General features: G+C 53.4%; 1 protein-coding gene across 2 annotated transcripts in view; it reads right to left on the reverse strand.

The window, feature by feature from the left end:
• Nucleotides 1-6,455, reverse strand: part of FLRT2 (fibronectin leucine rich transmembrane protein 2) — a 98,063-nt gene extending 91,608 nt beyond the window's left edge. Inside the window, exon 1 of one of the 2 annotated variants that reach the window (XM_004739118.3) lies at nt 5,964-6,455. The gene's annotated coding sequence lies outside the window, so the exon portion shown is untranslated. Of the gene's footprint in view, nt 1-2,537; nt 3,383-5,963 lie in introns of those variants that run through there. The other variant, XM_004739119.3, reaches the window with a different exon arrangement.
• Between the last annotated feature and the right edge of the window lie 275 nt (nt 6,456-6,730).

A 6,730-nucleotide genomic window follows, 5' to 3' on the forward strand; every position in this document is an offset into this window, starting at 1 on the left:
ACACTATCCTTTGCTGTTTTTTAACTTCAGTCACTTCTGATTGCAGAAGCAGCAATTCTTCCTTGTAGGCTACAAGACTGAAGAGTCAAGCTAGATCAGATGTTCACCCTGAGTCTCTACAGAATAAGGTTTCTGGACATACATACTTGAGCCTTTCTTGAAACCACAGCTTCAGACTGGGAAGATATAAGGTTGCTTCAGGGAGATATGTCTAAATCCTAAATCAAACTCTCCAGCAGGCCAGAATATAAATGTAACAGGCATCAGAGGAGGTTCAAATTAGATCCAGCCGGTCAAAGTCAAACTGGGATAAGATCACATCATCTGAAACCTAGCATTCAGGGGAAAAACCATGACTGCCTAGGGGACCTCAAGGCAGCCCAGCATGGTATCATTTGGGAATCTACTTTCTTCTGTTAAAAGCATCTCCTGGAATTTCTAAAACTGCAATGAAACTACTGAAGTTTTAAGACATGGGCATCTTGTTTAAAATCAGCATTCTTTCCATGCTAGGTTTGTAATAGGTTCTGCTACTAGGCTAGTCCACTTCTTACAATTTCTTGTACCTACTGGCAGAGACATGGAATAATGCTTGAAATTTCATCTTCCAACCTCCTCCACTCCGATATTTGCAACTCAGCATGACAGTATGAGGCTGAACCTCCATCAGTGATTATTAAAAATTCTTAAATGGTTTAACCCTATCCTGTTTGGGGCTTTTGAGGAGGGAAGGAAGAAAAGTTGTATTTGGAGGAGCAATAACATCATGGGGAAATAAGCAACTTTTCATGGAATGTGTATTTCCCAAAGGTAGGTTTATTCTCTTCTAATATGGCCTGTCGGTATTCTGTATCTGGTGCATACTGCTTAGCTAAAAAAAAAAAAAAAAAAAAAAAAAAAAAAAAAAAAAACAAAAACAGTCCAGTTCTAACATTTTAGATACTGACCTAAAATTTTACATTCATACAGCAACAACCCATATACCTCCCTGGGCAAATGCCAACCTGCATTCTCTTACCCCAAATTATTGGGGGATCCTCTCACTGGAGAATTGGGAAGGTCATATCACTTAAATACACAGACAATACGGGTTCCTATATGGAAGCTAGCCTACATATTAGCTTTTGGCTAGGAGAAGTTAGATGTAATAAATTTAACAATAAGCCTGTGTGAGCAAGGGGACATGCCCCAAAGCTCCCTGAAACCCTGTGTGATTTAAGAGCCTCCCAGCTGAGTGGTAAGCAATAGCTCCCATTTAGATGGGGCTTTGCATAGAGCAAATGCAGCATGTGAAGAAATCTAATCAGCACCTTGCACTCTTGCGCGAGCATTTACACGGATTTGTGCCCTGCACTCGATTAGCTTACTGCAAGCTTTACAAGAGATCTCCTCCACTAAAATTAATCAAAAGCTCTTGGAGACTGCTTTCCATTTACAGGAGAAGTCAAGATGAGCTTCCAGGTGAATAAATAATGATCATACTAATGATGGCAGCAGCAGCAAATGCTGAGCTGCTCTGAAACTCAGCTGGGGGAAAGGGGATGGTGGGGAGTTGGGGCTGGAATATTTCTGTAGCTCTCTGAGGGAAAAGCAGGAGCTATTTTCTCAGTTAACCTAAGTAAGGCTGCTGTTTGGGAAAGGTGACCATATTTTCTCTCCACTGCCCCTGGCCCCACCAAGTGCACCCAGGAGACCACTGTCTCCCCCCATACCACCGTGTATCAGGCCACTGAGGAACAACATGCCTCTCCACAACACCATTAACCACCACCCACAACACACACACACACACACACACACACACACGGTTAAAAAAAAAATCACGGTAAATTCACGTCGCCAAAGGCTAATGCGTTTCATCTCATACTGTAATAAATACGAGACTTCTAAAGTTTTTATTTTATGACGCCAGAAGGTGAATGGAAGGAGGGAGAAAGGGAAAGGCTCCGGGGATGTCAAAGTGGGAAAAGGAAAATTTTCCCTTTACTTGATATTTCTCTCTCTCTCTCTCTCTCTCTCTCTCTTACACACACACACACACACGCGCGCGCGCGCGCACACACACACACATTTGATTTGCTTTCCTGCACCAGCTAAATAAGGTGGGCTTCTATCATTTTTAAAAGATGCTAAACTAAACAGGGCTGAAAGAGTGAGAGGGTGAAGGTGAGGGGGGTGGGGGGAGGGAGTGAAATCTATGCACCATTTCCCCGGGTTGAAGAATACTAAAAGCCCCTGAATCCACCTTCTCAGTTTCCGAGGAGCTACAAGATGAGGCTCCAGCTGGGGCCGAGGTTTCTCACCCATCCCAGAGGGGCCTCACCTCCCCGCACAGCTGCCCACCGAGGGCACAGAAGCGCCGCGGGCCCCTCGAACCTGACTGTAGATCTCCCCGCGCTGGGTGCCCATCCCCGGGATCTTGAACTTCGCCTCCCTCTTACTTTGACTCAGATCTGCCGAGCGTCAGGAAAGGCGCTGGGAAGAAGCAGGAGCTCCGCGGCGGGGCAAGGAAGGAGAGGGTTGGGGGTGCGCGTTACCTGCGAAGGTTCTCGAGGTCTCCTTCCAGCCTCGGTGGTAATCTCGCTCAGCGCCGCGTCCTCCCCCAGATCCAAACTTTTGCTAGGTCCTCCGGGTGGCGGCGGCGGCGACGGTGGCGGGTGCTGAAGCCCAGCCTTGTCTCCCGCAGCGTCGGGGCGCGGGGGTGCGGAGGCCGGAGCCTCAGAGCGGCGCGCGCCTCCCCGCAGCCTGCCGGAGCCCGGGCGCCCGGCTCGCCTAGCTCGCTCTCGCCTTTCTCCTCTACGGAGCCGCGGCATCGTCTTCCCCCGTCCTCCGCCACCTCCGCCTCCAGGGCTCGGGCATGCCACTTTCTCTCGGCTCCGGCCGCCGCGGCCCCCGCCTCCTTTCCTCCTCAGCCTCCCCCTCTCCGCCTAGACCAAGCCACGAGTTCCGAAAGAAGCAGAGAGAGCGGGGAAGGCAGCGGAAAGAGGCCCCGCAGCGCCGGGGCTCCTCAGAGACCGGAGGACCTCGGGGGTCAGCCGGAGAGCCGGGCGGGCGCGCCGCGGGCGCTTAAGAACCCACCGCGCGGAGCCCGGAGCAGGGCGCTGCGCGGGGCTGCGCGGGGGCGGGCGCGGGGCTCGCTCCAAGTGCTGCGCCGGCGGGGCGTGGGTCCCGAGGCTGCTCCGACCTCACTGCTGCCTCGATCGGTTGCGGCGGGGCTAATGTAGACGCCGCGGCCCCCACCCCCACCCCTCCTGACACCCCCGGGAGATGTTTACAGTAATGAATTCGCGGGATCGCCTGCGCCGCTCCCGCGCTCCTCCTCTCACTCTGTCCCTCGCGCTCCGGCGCGCTCCCCTCCTCGAGCCCTCTCTCTCTGCCCCCTCCTTTACTCCCTCCCTTTCGGAGTCCCTCCCACATTTCTGGTTTAAAGAATGCTTGGGAGGCGCGGCTGCAACCCTAAGCTTTCCAAGAGGCAAAGTCGGTCTCGGTTTTTAACCCTCTCCTCCCCAAAGAGAGTTGCAGAGTGCCTGGACCAACACCATGGATGCCACCCTGACCGAGCACGCCTTCTCGCTCTAGCCAGCCCTATCCCACCCCCAACTCTTAGGGAGAATGCCACCGTCTGAGCTCTGAAAGTCGATTTCCCCCATGCCCTCCAAGCCAGAGGATCTATTACTTAGACAGTGAGAAATAATCGAAACGTGAGATTAGAGGGTAAAAAATATAACAAGTCTCTCAACCAAGATGGCGTTATTTCAAATGAAGGCAACCCTGATGATGTGCTCCCCCACCCCCACCCATCATCAGTTAACTCCCTTATCCCGGACCTTATTAAATAACTCTAATTGGGAAAATAATCGGAAGTTTAGTATGATTATCTTGAATACCTATTTTCTCCCCTCACTCTAGCTGCTGGAAAAAAAAAAAAATGATTGTTCACTTTCCCCATACATTACAACGGACAACTAAATTCAGCCTCAAAGATTCAGGAAACAGACTTAGCAAAAGGAGCCTGATTTGTATACGGGCAACGTATCCACTTCGCAATCTCTTTGCAAAGGTTGAAGAGTAATGTAAGAAAACCAGGTGCGCGTCTCTTTCTTGGAAAACATATTTTAAAAGGTTCTGTTTTATTCCTCTCATCTCATTGTCGCTCCTCCTGCCTCCAGTAAGTTGCTGTCGTGTTTTAACAAGTCTGTGGAGAGGCTGAATGTGAACAGAAGAGGGAGAGCGAGCTCGCGCCAAGCTCCAAGCAGCGCCAGAGACGCGCCGTCGGTGGAGAGAAGCACAGATCGAGCTTGAAACTAGCTCAGGACCAACTCCCTAGGGATCCGCGGGGCTGTCTCGGACGAAAGGTTGGGCAGGGGCGGTGGCCTCGACTGACTCAGGAGGATTTCCCCGTCTTCAGTTCAAAGTTTGAGTCACTTGGCGCCACTTTCCCAATTGTTTTTATTTCCTTCTCATCCCTGTTGTGTCTACCGCCTTCACTTATTTGAGTGCCTTAGTTGTGTTAAGGGGACTTGCAGAAACGCCCCATTTGCCTCCCAAGCACAAGCCACGCATGGATCCACCCAGACGCACGGCCGAGACGCACGCTGGCACACGCTCTCTCAGGCGCGCACACACGCACACACGACCTGGGTTTGTGCCCAAGGGTCGCTGTTTCTGTTGCATTATGCAGTGGTGAGGAAAATACTTTGATTTACATCTACATAACCACTCTTCTCCCCAAACTCAGTGTGTGACTAACAAATACCCTGAAGAGGAGGGGGCACGGCGGGGGTAGTTAATTGGACCAGGACAGTGAGTGCCATCTTGCTGGGAGGTTCCAGGAGCAAAGCGCCAGCGTCGACTGCCGCGGTGGCCTCCACCTCCACCTCCAACAGCAGCTGCCGCTGGCTTGAGCCCCACGCGATCCAGGAGTTTCCTTGGCATCGCTGGGAGTCCAGACGGCCCCAGTCACCCTCTTTCCCTATCCTTAATTTCCTTAGTTAATGCCCCGACCTCAACTGACAACCTTGATCTTGGGCCTGATTAGAAATGAGAAGTGACCGCGCCGGCGCTGAAGGTATGGAGACAAACCCGGGACTGGTCAGCGCGGCAGAGGGATCTTTGCAAGCGACTCCGAGCCCGCGCGGGGACACGGTGGCAGCTGGCCAGGCTCTGCTCCCTACTTCCTGGCCGCCGCCGGCCCCCAGCACGCAGCGCCAGTGGGGGGCCCGGCACTTTCCGCCCCCTCGCCGCCTTCCACGCAAGAGGCTCAAACAAGGCAACGGGAGTTCAGCCTGGTGCGCTGCCTGCGCCTTCATCACCCACGCTGGCGCGCCGGGAAAGACGCTCCGGCCACAGCTCGGTGCCCGGCCACTGAAGACCCGCAGAGCTGAAGACTTGGTTTTGGTAAAAAGAGTAACCCTCTCCCCAACTCGAAGGAAAATGCACTGGCATCCTTCTTAGCCACGAATCAATCCCGGATTTGCGGGCGGGGGGGGGGGGGGGGGGGGGCGGGCCGGCTGGTGGCTTTAGATGTAACCGCTTGATTACATCGGCGACATTATCAGCAGACGGAGTGGGCGCGGGGGTGGAGGAGTAAGGGGTGTTACTCCTAGAAGTTATCATATTCATCCTGGGAAAGTGAGACGCTGGATTACAGCAAGCTTAATGGTTCTAGAACAGCGATTTGGGATCTATCCTCCCAGCACACTGACAAATGTGTGTTTTGACCCAGAGCTCAGTTACAAAACTCTTTCCAGGAGACGAATTCTACCTGCAAATAGACCTTCCTAAAGTCGGGGGGAGATTTAAGCAGCTATGCTCTTTCTGGAGGCAAGAAAAAAAGCTAAAAACATACCATCCCGTTGACCACCCTACGCTGGTTCAAAAAATATATATTATCTTCCCCCCAACCGCGTAGCAGCAGCCCCGGCGGTTACTGGAAAGTCCACCTGGCACCTCTGTCCCTTTACCTGGCGGCCGCCGTGTCTCCTCGCAGTGGGCTCATCCGAATCCGACCGGGTCGGGGAGGTGGAAAGGGAAGAAGCTGGCGCGGCAGCAGCGGGGCTCCCGGGGCATGGTATTGTTTTAGGGGTCACCGCCAAGGTCCCTCCTGCCCATCGTTGAAAACGGTCAACCTGATCCCGGGTCTGGATGGACACCGCGGCAGGCGCAGTGCTGCCGCCTCGCAGCTGCTAGACACCCGGAACCGAGGGTGAAAGACGCACCCCGGGCGGAAGCAGCGCAGCGCCTTGGCGCGGAGACTGTGGCCACTGATGTTATCTCTGAGCGCTCGTTCTTCTGCGGTGACAATGGAAGATGACAAACTCGCCAAGTGACAGCGACAGGTTTCCAACGTACAACTAACTACAAGGTACCCAGCCCGAGACAGTATGCTGCTTCCCCCCGCCCCCTTCTCTCCCTCCTACTGGGGAGGGAACTAATTTAACCCTGTGTGAGTCCTATTCTCCCTGGAGAAGCTGGAATCGACTCGGAAACCGCAAGCGGCGGCTCCCGGGGCAAGAGCTTTGTTCACGTGCGTTTCCAGTGGGTGTGTTGCTGTCTGGGGGCATTCGCGTGGCAAGACGCCAGTGGCAGGCTTCCAGCGCCAGACTCCGGCATGGGAAGGAGACGTAGCGTTTCATCCAGACCAGACCCAGCCCTCGGAATCTATTTTTTGCCTCCAGTTACCCGATTTATTGAAGTTGCCAGCAAAGTTGGGTTTTATTCCTTTATTTCT

This window comes from Mustela putorius, unplaced genomic scaffold, assembly GCF_011764305.1.
Source record: "Mustela putorius furo isolate JIRA1106 unplaced genomic scaffold, ASM1176430v1.1 tig00000129_pilon_pilon_pilon, whole genome shotgun sequence".
NCBI lineage: Eukaryota > Metazoa > Chordata > Mammalia > Carnivora > Mustelidae > Mustela > Mustela putorius.